Source organism: Canis lupus, chromosome 8 (assembly GCF_011100685.1).
Source record: "Canis lupus familiaris isolate Mischka breed German Shepherd chromosome 8, alternate assembly UU_Cfam_GSD_1.0, whole genome shotgun sequence".
NCBI classification, from domain to species: domain Eukaryota; kingdom Metazoa; phylum Chordata; class Mammalia; order Carnivora; family Canidae; genus Canis; species Canis lupus.
Window position 1 is genome coordinate 26189112 of NC_049229.1, and position 15587 is coordinate 26204698.

The window sequence follows — 15587 nt, forward strand, 5'->3', positions numbered from 1 at the left end:
TCTTTTGATTTACTCAAAATCAACTGATTTGAGACTTTGATTCTATCTATAAAATCCTATCACCTTTGCCATATAATGTAACGTTAGCCATGGATGTGACATCCCATCACCTTTGCTATATTCTGTTGATTTTAGGCAATTTATAGGTCTCACCCCAACAAAAGGGGATCGCATAAAGATGTGAACACTGGATTTAATGGGGTCACCCTAGGGTGTGTTCTTCACACCAGGAAAACTAATGTGGAACTCCCTCTACCCAGCAGAGGGAAAAAGCAAACTGTGAGTCATGTGAGGCAGACAGCAAGCAGGGTAATGATGGTGGCCATCACCCCAGAGACCATGGGAGCCACTGAAACCCCCACCAGACTTTGTCACTCCTTCCTCTCCCCTGATACCCAGAAACAATCAAAAAAAGAGATAAAGAATGGAAAAGGGACTCAAAATCTGAGATATTGACCATTTCACCTCTAATAATTGAGCTTGAACTAAATAAATTATGTAAATCATGAGGGCAAAGACAGCTGAAAATCAGTTAGTTAATTTCTTCATTGTTAAGGACTAGATGACTAAGAGACAAAATAAAGGCACACACTTTAGTCAGAGAGATGTGTAATGAAACTGGTTGCACACATTTTTATAAAAATTTTGCTAAGCCCATGTAAGTCATCTCTGTCCTGGTGAATATGGATAATGCTATCCACTTATAAATGTTGGAACACTGCAAAATAAGACCATTTTAAATAAATTTAAATGTCGTGTAATGCTCAGTACAAACAACCCTTTTATTTTGAACTGAAAGAGCAAGGTATAAAATTTTTGCTAAGAGGAAGTCAGCTTCTGCTAAAAGTCAGTTTTTCCCATCACCACTAAAAACATGTTGAATAATAAAAATGTCCATTTAAATTGTTGTCAAAGGATAAGCCAGGCCAGCACCTACACGTGTCTCAAGCTGGCCTTTCACCACTGCACATGGGTGCATCTTACAACAGAAGTACTTATCAGTCGTTTATTGGAATTTAGAATACATTTTACATTAACTACCATTTTAACTGTTTGTTATATGCTAGACACAATGCATAGTGTTTTGTATATATAATCTCAGCAAATCATTAAAACACTATGAGGAACATATAATTATACCCATTTTAGATGTAAGAAAATGGAGTCATTGAAAGGTTAAGTAATTTGTCCAAGGTCACACAAAGAGCAAGTGGTCCTACAGGAATTGAAACTCAGAACCACAAGATTCCAAAGGCCATTCTTTAAATCTTCGTACTCTAGCTGTCAGACTGGTCTACAAAAGCCTAGTCAACTCAGAATGTGGCTGAATACAATCTTGTCATTGTACCTATTGCTTTCTTTCAGAAATGGTACGATAGGAAAATGTATTCCAAGTTTCATCTTGGGGCAGGAACCCTCCACGCCCTTCTGCAGCCCTGGAGAGGGTAAGGGCAGAGTCTCTCCCAGCCCATCATGGTTTCCTACCTCCAGGACAGGAAGAGGACTCCATCAGCTCCAAGTCTGTGCTGGCTGCTTTCATGAGCTGAGGCAGAGTTAGTGATGGACACTTTCAGGGCTCTGAGTGGGCAAGCCTGGGAGCCCACAGACTCCTGCCACATTCAAGCCCCGGGTTACTCCTCAGTCTGGGACAGTCCCCTGTCGCCCTCTTACTTTCCTTCTCAGACCCCAGGCCTCTCTCCTCCCTTCCCGCTGCCACTACTTGTCGCTTCCAATCAAGACTTTCCTTTCCTCTAACCTTCTGGAAAACAGAAGCTGTTCTCACACCCTCCCAATTTTAGCCCTCTTATCAGAGAAGAAGCAAATCAGAAGCCCCCCATTCATCCTGCCCTTCCCATAAGATGTGGGAGCTCACATTTGCATGCAATTTTCAGTGACCAGACTGAGAGATTCAGGTGAAAAGGAGGTGACTATAATCAGTTGCTATGACAACAGAAAGATATAGAATGGCACAGCAATTCATAGGACAAGCTTTTAAAATTACATAAATTTGAAGTATTACAAGAAACCATTGAAAACTACATGTATAAAAATGACTGGCCAATTGAAAGAATTAAGTATGTCACACAAATAAACCACCTTGAATTAATCAGGCAATTAAAGGTACACATACAATTTTCATCCTCAAGAGACTATAAGAAAGAGGGAGAATTACAATTCTGGTGCCTCTGTAAAGTTACCTGTCAATCAGACTGATCCAGCTGCTTTCATGTTAAAATTTTCCACGTCTATCACAACTCTAAGAATTAAGTCACAGCGAAATTACAAGGCTAACATCACGAAACAGAAGTGCTTGCCTTCAGCGTTTAACACTTGACGATTCTCCCCCTTAAAACTTTCTCTCCCTTGATTTCCTAACACTGCACTCATTTACAACCTTCTCTGCTCTCAGATTGACCCTCTCCTTCTCCTGGTTTCTCCTAGGTTTTGTAGCCAGGTCTTATCCCTCTGAATCTATCATGTATCCTCAATTATTATCTTTTATCTGATGACTCCCAAATCCACACTTCCACTCCCAAAATCTGTCCAGAGATACAGACCCAAATGCATGAAGAAGTCTCCTAATGGCATCTCAAAATCAGCACTTTTATTATTCAGCCTTAAAGATTGTTTCCCTAGTGAGACTAATGGCACCAGTATCTTCCAGAAATTCAGGCAAAACATCTTTTTAGTCACTGTCTCCTCCTTCTCTCTTCTATCCAGGCACTAAGCCGTACTAACTCTACCTCTGTAGTAGCTACTAAGCCTCTCTGTTCCAGTAGAATCAATCTGAACACCACCCAGTCTGTACACTACTTCTCATCCAAACTGTAGGCTTTCCTTATTTCAGTGTTTCCCAAATACTCCTGATTGTGAGAATCATGAGGGCTTGGGGTTGTTTTGCTTTGCAGGGATTTGTTTGTTTGTTTGTTTGTTTGTTTGTTTTGTAAATAACAGTTTCTAGGCCTTGCCCATGACCTACTAAGTCAGAATCTACCACAGAGGGGCTTGAGAACTTATACTTTCCTAAGTATTCCAAGATGATTCCTCTAATCACACAAATCCAGTTTACTCATTACTACTGACTGAATTCACTGAATTCACAGCCCCTGACCAAAACTTCCTATGGCTCCCATCGCTGGTAAAAGTAAGTCCAAATTCCTGCCTTAACACTTACGGCTTTCCTCGATCTAGTCCACACACATCCTTCCACTCATCTTTCCCATTATGGCTTCTCACGTACTTCATGCCCAATCCACACTCTGTCATGGCAGAACTTTTTCTGCATTTTTCCATCATAGTGTGTTTTGTCACATAGTTCACTCACTTTGAACTACCCTATACCCATCTGTCTTGGTGTTCAAATCCCAGCCATTCTTCAAAGCTCATCTTGGTTTTGTTTCTGCCCTTTTTCTGTAGCCTCCCCATAGCAAGCAGATACATTCACCACTGTGCTGTTGTACGGCCTGTGTGTGTGTGTGTGCGCGTGCGTGTGTGTGTGTGTGTGTGTGTGTGTGTGTGTGCTGGCCCCTCTATAAGATGAACTTCCTGAGAAAGAGGACTATGCTATTATTCATCCTTGTATTCCCAGAGTGCTAGCAGTAAGCAGCACTCAATTCGTGCTCAAATGTTTGGAAAAGTAAATAAATGAAACAACAACCATCAGAACTGACTACTTGGGGCAAATTGGTCTGGCCATTATTGTCCCTATTCACCTACATGGATCACATTATTATCACATCACTGCCTGAATGCCCTACTTTTTCTTCCTTTTTACTCACTAAGTCCCACAATCTTTAAGACACCAGCTCTCAAGCACTTGGGTGGCTCAGTGGTTGAGTGTCTGCCTTTGGCCCAGGTTGTGATCCTGGAGTCCTGGGATCGAGTCCTATATCAGGTTCCCCATGGGGATCCTGCTTCTCCCTCTGCCTATGCCTCTGCCTCTCTCTCTCTGCATGTATCTCTCATGAATAAAGAAATAAAATCTTAAAAAAAAAAAAAAAAAAAAAAAAACCACTGGCTCGCAAATTATGGGCTAGTGGCCAGTGGCCCATAATTTGCATCAGAATGAACTGGGTTGTTTTTAAAAGGCAAATTCCCAAGTTACTACCCCCAGACCTGAATTACAATCTTTGGGAGAAGGAGCCAAAAGATCCGCATTTCTGACTAATACCACCAAGTAATTCTTTTGCACAGAAATATTGAGAACATGTTTTTAAACCTGACTCAAGCCCCACTCCTCCCAGAAAACCCAACAATTTGATATTTTATTATGGGCTCGATGCTATGCTGCTCCTTATGACTTTGTTTACTATGGCTTATGATTTTATTTCATTTTGTTGGCAATCAAGTGATTACAATCTGTGTGAGTTGTGGATACTAAACAACAGTATAGAGAAAATGTCATATAAAACATATACTGATTAATAGTAAAGAATGGGTCCTTGGAACCTGTGCAACCTCCTCCGTTCATATCCTAAGTGTATACTTACTAGTTACATGACCTTGGGCGAGTTTAGGGATCTACTTCCCATCTCTGAAATGGAATCATGATGCTACCTATATCATAGGGCTATTGTAAGGATTACATGGGACACTTCATGGAAGCTATGAATACCCCAAGAAGTGTTAGTCATTATTACTACTGCATGATCAACACTGTCTAAAAAGCCCTTTAATTCTACCTGGGCAAATAGGGCACAAAACTAAAAAAGACTAACCATCAATTCTTTTAGGACTCTTTGTCTTTTCTGTCTTCCTCTCAGTCTACAGCTATCTTATACATGGAATAATGGACAAAACAACTGTTAGACACAGAAGAAAGAGCCCCAAATTTAGAAGGATCCACGACTGAAACATCATACACAACTCTGATATTCAAAGCCTTATTCCATCCAGGAAGCACAATCCATCCGATGATTCTAGATCAAAACAATACAGAGTAATTCCTATCTAACCCATGACAAATGTCAAGAACTAACACCCTTCTTCCATATAGAGATTTCACCAGCCAATCTCATAGTGGGCCTAATCATTCTCCCAGTGGAGGAATGGAAACTTCTCAGCTTGTGATTTCTGTACTGTTACCGAGGAGTAGCTTTTTTTCCTACTCAACGCCATTTGTCAAACAACTAACCAGTATTTTATGGCAAGTAGGTAATTTATTGAGTGGCCAAAGAACGGACAAGGTCAGCTTATGCTGTAAAGGCACATTTCTCCCCATTAGGTCTCATGGTCATGGTTTTATGACATTAGGGTAATTAAGGGCGCTGGTAAGCAAGCTGACCTCCGGGTTTTTCCTGGAAAGGGCAGGAGGCTCCTCAGAATCAAAGCGTCATCACCTCTTTTCTTCTCTCGAATGGGCACAGTCCAATCTGTCCATGGGTTGGCTGGTGTGTTTTTGGTTATTACAATTGGATAGTAATGATCCCAAGGTCATCTGGAGCTTTAGCACAGTATCAGAACTGCATCAAACCGGTGAAAACTGAATCGGGAAAGCTTTCTTGGAGCTTGCAGCTTCTGGCACCCAGCCTTTATTTCTGGTGTAAGCAGAACTAGAAACTGGGTTATTGCAGCTGGTTTGGAAGTTGGTAGTGAGTCCCTGGTAATGAAACAAAGGCATTTTGACTGATGCTTCTTTTCAGGGGTCTAGACAACCTCACCTCCCACCCAACTTCATTGTTTCTTTCTTCTCTCATCCTCTCAGCTATTCTTCTGTAGAAAATGTTCAAGAAGATATATTCTCTGAAAGATTTAACAGGTCCTTTCATGAGCTTTCATGAAACAGTCCAATGGGAGTTACCTTTCCCAGTACACTTTTTTATCTTCTTGTGGAAAGCTGAAAGAGGTAAAATAAATTCCATTACTCTCTTACGTAGGCCATAAGTCTCTAAGATTTTCTATAATCATTTGTCAAGTGTTTTTTGTCCAAAACACGATTTCTAGATTCAATTTCTTTGTCTAGTCCATACTCTAGGTCACAGCTTACACAATGGCAAACATTCTCTGGGGACCTGTGTTTGCTGTGTGTAACTCCCACAATGCTCTGTATTAAAGTCAACCAAAAACCAAGGTAGTATATTGCCTTGTAATTCATTCTCAGAAGTGAAATATTTGTTTTTCTGTACATTTTTAAAGCAAGCTTTCTTAGACTATGGATAAAGACAATGGGCAAGCTTTCTTTTCTGTGAGGTATTTTAAAAATTGTTCCAATTCTAACAGTCTTCTTGATAACAGCTTTACTGAGATTTAATTCACATATAATAAAACTCACTTTAGAAAGGTGAGTCTAGAGAAAAAAGAAGAGTGAAGTCCAATTTATCTGTTTTTTTCTTTTGTCATTTGTCATATCTAGGTAATCATTGCCAAACTCATGGTCACAAAGATTTGCTCCAGGCTTTCTTCTAAGAGATTTATATTTTTATCTCTTACATTTAGCTTTATGATTGATTTTGAGTTAATTTTTGTCTCTGGCTGTTAGTTAGGGGTCTAACCTCATTATTGTGCTAGGGAATACACAGTTGTTCAGCATCATATCTTCAAATGACTATTCTTTACTCCTTAAATTGTTTTGACATACTTGTCAAAAATCAACTCACCATGGGATCCCTGAGTGGCTCAGTGGGTTTAGCGTCTGCCTTTAGCCCGGGGTGTGATCCTGGAGTCTCAGGATTGAGTCCCATGTTGGGCTCCCTGCATAGAGCCTGTTTCTCCCTCTGCCTGTGTCTCTGCCTCTCTTGCTCTCTCTCTGTGTCTCTCATGAATAAATAAATAAAATCTTAAAAAAAAAATCAACTCACCATAAAAGTAAAGGTTATTTCTGGCCTATGAGTCCTCCAAATTTGTTCTTCTTTTTCAAGATTAGTTTGGCTATTCCAAGTCGCTTGCATTTCAATGGCTTTTCAGATCAGCCTATCAATCTCTGCTGTAAAAGCATCTGGGTTTAAAAATAAATAAATAAATAAATAAATAAATAAATAAATAAATAAATAGGCAGTGGGTTTGTTAAGAATTGTATTGAATCTGTAGGTAACGTTGAAGAGTATTTCTATTTTTATAATACTCTTCTAATCAATGAACACAGGATATCATCCCATTTATTGAGGTTTTCTTTAATTTCTTTTAATGACATTTTATGATTTTATGTGTACAATTTTCACACTTATTTTAATTTATTACTAATCATATTTATTCTTTTTGATGCTACTGCAAATGGAATTGCTTTCTCAATTTCATTTTTGAGTTGTTTGTTGCTAGTGAATATATGGAAAAACAACTCATTTGTGTATATTGGTCTTATATTCTGCAGTCTTGCTGAACTCACTATTAGTGCTGAATTATATGTGTGTATGTGTGGCATAATGTTTTCTGGGTCCATTCTGTTATTGCAAATGGTAATATTTCATTTTTAAGGCTGAATAACATTCCATTATGTATTTTACATATCTTTACTTTTTTAGAGACCTCCCTGCCATTTTCTGTAGAGGCCCCATGATTTTACATTTCCATCAACAGTGTATGAGGGCTTCAATTTCACCACAATCTTGCCAAGACTTGTTCTCTTCAGGTGTTTTTGTTTTGTTTTGTTTTGTTTTAATAATAGCCATCTTAACAGGTGTGAGGTGGTATCTCATAGTTTTGATTTCCATTTCCTTGATGATCAGTGATGTTGAGCACCTTTTCATACCTGTTGGCCATTCATATATCTTCTCTGGAGAAGTATCTATTCAAGTCCTTTGCCTTTGAGCTTTTGATTTTGTTTTTGTTTTTTTGCTATTGACGTATAAGAATTCCTTACTTATTTTAGAAATTAACACCTCATGAGATATATGGTTTGTAAATGTCTTTCTCATTTCATAGGTTGCTTCTTCACTCTATTGTTTCCTTTGATTCATTCTCATATGTTAAACAACTTTGCAATCCCGGGATAAGTCCCAGTTGGTCATGGTATAGTATCCTGTTTTATGTTATTGGATTTGGTTTGCTAGTATTTTATTGATTTTTTATGTTTTATTCATAAGGAATATTGATCTGTTTTCTTTTCTTTTGATGCCTTTGTCTGATTTTGGTAACAAGGTAATACTGACCTCATAGCATGAGTTGGGAGGCAATCCTCTTCCATTTCTTTTTTTCTTTTCTTTTTCTTTTTTTTTTTTTTTTTGGAAGATATTGTGAAGAATTTGTATTAATTCTTCTTTAACATTCATAGACTTCACCAGTGAAAACTTCTGGATCTTATTAAGACATGTTTTATGGCCTAACATATGGTCGATCTAAAAATGTTCCCATGCACTTGAGAAGAATTTGTATTCTGCTATTTTGGGGTGGAGACATTCCTTAGATGTCTATTAGGTCTAGTTGGTTTATATATAGTATTGCTGAAATCTTCCTCAGCAACAGTTTCCAATGGCTCCTTTTTTCCTATGAATGGGCCAGAGTATCCTGTTTCTTGTATGTCTCATAGTGTTTTGTTGAAAATTGGCCATTTTAAATAATATAATGTGGCAACTCTGAAAATAAGGTCCTCCTCCCCACAACACACATACACACACACACACACACACACACACACAGAGTTTTGGTTTTGCTGCTTGTTGTTGTTATTGCTGCTACTTGTTTGTTTAGTGACTTCCCTTAACTATAAATTCTGTAAAGCCTGTATTCTTTGTGATGTGAAGCTACTGAAGTCTCTGTTCATTTAGCTAAGGATTGAACAGAAATTTCATTGAATGCTTTGAACCAGTAAGTCTCCCAGGCTTTGAAGAGGGTCTTGAGTGGGTGTTGAGGCATGACTTCAATACCCTGGCAGTCTGAAATCTACTTCATTCTTTACTTCCTGCTTGTGCAGAGGGTAAAGGTCAGCCAGAGATGAGAAATTAGGATGTTCCCACATCTTTTCTGGGCACTGCACAGCCCTACACATATGCATAGGCTTCTATAATCCCAGAAATATGTCAGAGCTATCCCAAGCCCCTCTATACATCTCATTCCCCATATTTTACTATTTTTTGTCCAGCCCCTTGTTTGCCCCAACTGGTATTATTATCTCATGCAGCTGAGCGTTAAACAATTGAAGCTGATTATTCTGTTTTTGACAAGCATCCTAGAGAAAGGCTTTTTTTCCACTAAGTGAGCTCAAAGCTAAATCAAATAGAGACAACCTCTGTGAAGGGGTCTTTTATAAGAAGCTGCCAGACAGGTCAAATACTGACAGTTCTCTGGGGATGGGCTTTTATTTTTCCTGTTCAGTGCACTAGGCTGCATTTCCCTAACTGCCATGCTTGTGAGGCTGCTGGTTTTCAAGGCTACAGCAGAACTTGGAAAGAGGATAGGAATAGAGTAAGTCGAAATGCCATAGAGCTTGCTGTTCTTACAGAGATCCAGCCATTTTTCTTGAATAAATGGCCCTCATAATGTGGCAAGCCTTTGGTTCATTTTCAGAGTTCTAAGAAGGTTAATTTTCACAATTGTTGCTAGTGTTTTTGCTGCTTCTGTGGAAGAGAAGACTTTTAGAGGTCTTAACTACACCATTCCCAGAGTGCTTCTCTCTAACAGCCTTTTCAAAGAGTGGTGTTTGAGATGACATATCTTGAATAACTCTCAAAACTCAATAATTTAAAAAATCTCATTTTTAAAAATGGGAAAAAATTGAACACTCCATCAGGAAAGATATATATATAAATATATATATTTATATATTTATATATTTATTTATATATATGGAGGGGGGAAAGGATAAAAAGATGCTCAACATCTTTAGTCACTAGGAAGATGCAGATTCAAACCATAGTGATATATGACTACCTACCTGTTACAATACATAAAATTTTAAAAGAAAGGAAGAAAAGACTGACAATGCTAAGTGCTGGTGAGGATGCAGAGCACCTGGAAAACTTATACATTGCTGGTGGTCGTGCAGAATGGTAAAGTCACTGTTGAAAAGTTTGGCAGTTTCTTATAAAGCTAAAAATACTCTTAGCATACAATCCAGCAATCCTGCTCCTAAGTTTTATCCAAAGAAAATAAAACATATATCCATATGAAAACTTGTATGTACATGTTTTTAACAGCTTTATTCATGACCACCAAAAAAACTAGAAACAGCCCAATGTCTATCAACTGGTAAGTAAAAAGGAACAAGCTATACTAATACATAGCATGATATAGATGAATGTCAAATGCATTGTGCTATGAGAAGAAGCCAGACTGAGAAACTTACATGCTGTACAATCTCCTTTATATGACATTTCAGAAAAGACAAAAACCATACGACAAGAAAATTAGTGGTTGCCAGGGGCTAGGGTTGCAAGAGAGGAGTGGCTACAAAAAGGCATGAGGAAATATTTTGGGGTAAGGAAAAGGTTCAATAAGGAAGTTACCTGACTATGCATACTTACTGATATTCATAGAACTACACATCTAAAAGAGGTAAATATTTCTGTACTTGATCTGTACTTAATATGTACTTGACCTTGAAGACAAAAAGAATCCTCCCTGCTCTAAACATCATTTTTCTTGGTTAAATTAGCTTTAATTTAGACTACCCTCTACCTGTAGCCAGTATCTAAACATTAGTTGTACAACAGACTATCTAGAGTTACAATTTATCCTTCATGAAGCATTTAACAATGTCATTACATCTTGAGTTGTTTGTTCACACCAAATGTGAGAGAATTTGATAGAAGAAAAGAAAGAAATTAAAATGACAAAAGCTAAAGGTGTAACTATACACCTTTACACTAAAGGTGTAGCTAAAAGGTGTAACTATAAGGAGATTCAACGTAGCATATTTATAATAGCAAAAAGATAAAAACAACATAAATGCTAATCAACAGCTGATTGGCAAAATGGTAATAAAAACTAAATGGTATATAAAAAATATTACATAGTGATTAAAATAATTATATAATTACAGCTCAATATTTATTAATATGAAAAGGTATCTATAATATTTTGTTAGGGTAAAAACAAATTACTAAATAGTATCCTAGTATGATTTGTTAGGAAATGCCTGGAAAAAATACCTCCCAAAATGTTAATGCTGCGTATCTCTTAGTGGAGTGACTATAGGTAGTTTGAATTTTCATTTTCGTTTATGATGGACAGGTGCATGATAATCCTACTACTTGTCTCAAGAGCTATTAGCCTAAGTCTGCAATTGTCTGGGTAACTGACCCCATCCTTGTTTTGCAGCTCTCAGTTCAGGAAAACCAGAAGTTCAAACTGTATGGGCCTAGGGAGCCCAAGAATGATAAATGAGATTGTATTTCAAGCCTAAGTGTGCTTTACTGAACCACACACAGGAGACCTTCTGTATATATATTTTTCTTCCTTCTGTATATTTTTTAATACCAGCACAGGTGAGACATATTTGGCTCAGATGAGTGGTCTCAATTCACACCCAAAATATGCAAGCAGAATTTCTCCATCTTCAAGTATAAAAGGCTAGGCATGGAAGGAATTACTAAGCTTCCAGAAGTTTTTGTGTATCCAAGAGTTATTTGGATTTCTCATCCACAATAGTGTGCCTGCTGGGGAGGTCCTTTTTAGGTGACCTGGAAAATGTTGCTATGCCCTCTTTCTATAACCTCTAGATAAATAAACCTTATTGTATTTATCCAAATATGATCTGTGCCTGGTCAATCTGAACCTACTACAATTGACATTTATTAATTCAGTTAGTTTCTATTTGTAAAAAATAAAAGGAAATCTATTTAGTGAATCCATAACATCATTCAAAACAAATAAAATGAAAAAGACAGCCTGCTGGTTATGTCAGAAAGTCTTCAATGAAATTATAATTGACAACTTCTCTTTGAATGATGGATTCTGAGTTCTTTCAAAGATATGCCTCAGGCTTATTACCTGTCTGGTATAATTCATTATATTTTTCTACTATAGAGCTGCTTAAGTTATACAAAACTTGTTTAGCAAAGAAACTTCCACTATATAAAACAATCTCTGGAGAAAATATTTTTTAAAGTAATATTCTTCTAAGACATCCTAAAAGCTAAATATGATCTAAAAAGCAGATGTGAAAGACTGGTCATAAAATAAATGACCAAAAACCCTCAAAAGGACTACAATAAATCAGCTGGGAAGGGCAGGAATCTGAGTCAGAGAAACTACTTATATCCACACCCAGAGCCATCATGGTAGGGTGGAAGTCATCTTCCTTTTTAGCATCTGCTTACACAGTGAGTATTGGGAAGAAAACTGAAAACACACAAACATCCACATAAAAACACATGCACCAAAACAAACACACAAAACCAAATTACAGATGCCTACCCAATTACATTTCCTAGTGGAACTGAAGAGTAATCAACTCTAATCAAATAATTAAGAACATAGGATGTAAAACATGCCAAATTTGTCTCGATCTCAGATCCAGCACCTTTTAAAGTGCAGACACGATTACTGCCTCATTTACATATTGTGAGTCATATTCCAACTGAACACAAGCCTGGAAAACTGGGTGGTTACCGCACAGAAGTTTGGTTTTTTTGTTTGTTTGTTTGTTTGTTTGTTTTCCGTACAGAAGTTTAAGTGCATGCAGTGTTTAAAGAGGCAACACAGAGAGCCCATCCTTCCACATAACCTAGTACTTGAGAAGAGTCTTGTCTCAAACAGTCAACAGAATAACCTGGAGCTTCTCATTGTCTGGTATTCATTTATACCAAACACTTTTAGCCATGGCAATCATACATCCCAGATTTTCAAGACATGTCTGTTTTTCCATGTTCCACTCTTACAGGTTTGTCCTGCTTTTTAGATGGAAAAAGGCAGTCTTCCTAATGATAGCAGTAAAGAAAGGGCTGTTGCTGGCAAGGAAGCCTCTTGGGATGACCAAAACTGTATAAGCTGCCAGAAAAGTAAAATGGGAGTGATTCAAGTGCCTAGGAGCTCATAGGAGCAAAATCACATTGCCTCATCGTAGTCAAGGCTTCAGAATATATGTGGAACTTTCTCTAACAGAACTGAACGTTGTAGATCTAAGTATCTTAGTGACTTTAGATAAGGTATTAGAAGATTGAAAAGCATGCTTGCAGTATTCATACTGCAGAAATCATCAAGAGCATCAGTGTCTAAATTCTTTGATCACATATTCATCCCCTTGGGGAAAAATTTTGAGTACTCACTTCCAATACATGTATATTTATTTACTTATAAATATATACATGAACTACTGTTCTCTGCTACTATTATTTGACTTAATATGTACTTTGGATGAGATTGATCATTAACAGTGGTTTGTTTTTTAAACTATTCTTGATAGTCTCAAATTGTGATTGTTTTGTGATGTGATAAAGAGTTAAAATTAAGAGTATCCACTGCAATTTCTTGGTGGTTCTCTAGTATCACTAGTTTATCTTCAATCCAAATTCTTTGCTTAGAATCTTTTTTAAGCCACTTGTTCATTTTGTGAGGTTCTTATTTACATCTAATTAATCCATTTAATCCAGAGATCTACTTAACGAGGTACATCTGAACTGCAAAATACCACAAAAGGTCATGGGAGTGAGGGCACCAAACTGTAGAACCCCGACACCTTCCATCTCATCCATTTGTGACATATGATGTGTGATACATACACTAAGGAAAGGAGCCAGGGTCAATCTGCATATTAAATATTAGTAAAGCTTATCATCTCTCTCACATATGTAATACATAACAAATTTAAATTGAAGTTCTAGTATTTTCAATATGAATCCTAACAGATTGTCTTGTTTAACTACCGCTTTCTCTCACAATGCACACAAGAGTAATTCTCAACATAAGACTCAAAATAACCAAAATACTAATAATCAATATTAATTGTTTAATATTGAGTTCCATGTAAGAGAACCCATATAAGTATTATAAGGAAAGGGCAGGTCACTAGGTTACCTCATAGTAAATAAGACAAAAACACTCAAGTGCTGAAGAACCAGCCTCTATAGGGGGTCCGTCCAATGGACCCATCATCCTGGTATCTAATCTTTACACTTTCCAGAACCATTCTATAGGAAACATAGTAATGACCCTCCATGGCATTATCCTCAATTACATCTCAATGTTTCTTATTAGCTTCATTACTTTCTATCCTCCCCATTGGTCCCATGTTCTTCCTCAACAATGAATATTTAAAAAATCCATTTCTCAACTAACAGAATCCCAATGTAGTACACTTTGGGACACTCTTCAAGATCACTCTAACAGACTATCCATCTGAACTCCTCATCAACTTACCCACAAAGTTCTTGGTCATCTGCTCTCATACAAGGACACTGTCCAAAGTGGTCACCTATTACCATCTAATTTAGGTCCATCACACTGCTCTGAATTTTCCCATTTCCCTCAGTCCTCCATCTGTCATACTCTTCAGTCTACAAGACATCTCCAACAGGCAATTGTATTGCTTAACCAAATTCAAAGACACAGAAAGCCACTCAGGCTTACTTTTACATCCCTTTCCAGTGCCCTAAGGGCATCACCACATGTCACTGGCCTCAGAAGGATCATTTATCCCACATCACTATCTGTACACATCAAGTAGTTAAGAGTGCTGCCAGTGCCTGCTGTTGCTAACTTTGGAACACCTGAACCTGCAGTGTAATCACTATGTTTGGGGTTTTCTTTTTTCTAGCCTTATCCAAGTATGATGGACAAATAAAAATTATATATGTTTAAGGTATACAATGTGATTATTTGATTTATGTATATATTATGAAATGATTACCACAATCAAGTTGATGAACACATCCATCACCTCACATAATTACCATTTTTTCTATGTGGTAAGAACACTTAAGATCCACTACTCTGTTAGTAGATTTCAAGTATAGGATACATTATTGTTAACTATAGTCACCATGCTGTATATTAGATCACCTGAATTTATTTATCTTATAACTGCAAATTTATCACATATGACCAACCCCAACGTGCCCAACTCTGGGCAACCACCATTCTACACTCTGCTTTCATGAGCTCAATATTTTTAGATTCTACATATAAGTGAGATCATATATCAAGAATTTGTCTTGCTGTTTCTGGCTTTTTTCATTTAGCATAATGCCTTCTGGGTTCATCCATCTTGTCACAAACTATCAGATTTCCTTCTATTTTTAATAACTGAATAATAGTCATATATATATGACTATTATATATATTTATATATATATAAATTGTGGTAGGGGCACCTTGTTGGCTCATTTGGTTAAGTGTCTGACTTTGGCTCAGATCATGATCTCAGGATCCTGGGATACAGTCCTGCATTGGGCTCTGCACTCAGTGGGGTGCCTGCTTCTCCCTCTCCCTCTCTCCCTCTCTCTCTGCCCCTCTCCCTGGCTCATGCTCGCTCTCTCTCTCTCTCTCAAATAAATAAATAAATAAATAATAAAATATTTTTTAAAAATGTCTTTATTCACTCATCTATCATTGGACATTCAGGTTGTTTTCATATCCTAGCTGTTATGAATAATGCTGCAATGAACATAAGAGTACAGATATCTCTTCAAAGTATTGATTTAATTTCCTTTGGATATATCCTCAGAGTGGAATTTCTGGATCATATGGTTGTGGCATTTTTAACTTTCTGACAAAAC

At 37.3% G+C, this 15587-nt stretch overlaps 1 long non-coding RNA gene across 1 annotated transcript in view; it reads right to left on the reverse strand.

Moving 5' to 3' along the window:
• Positions 1 to 5150: 5150 nt before the first annotated feature.
• The window catches only part of LOC111097022, an 85754-nt gene continuing 75317 nt past the window's right edge, over positions 5151 to 15587 (reverse strand). Inside the window, exons 2-3 of the long non-coding RNA XR_005363222.1 lie at positions 6798 to 6934; positions 5151 to 5836 (exon numbers count right to left, since the gene is read on the reverse strand). This is a non-coding gene — a long non-coding RNA (uncharacterized LOC111097022). The remainder of the gene's footprint in view (positions 5837 to 6797; positions 6935 to 15587) is intronic.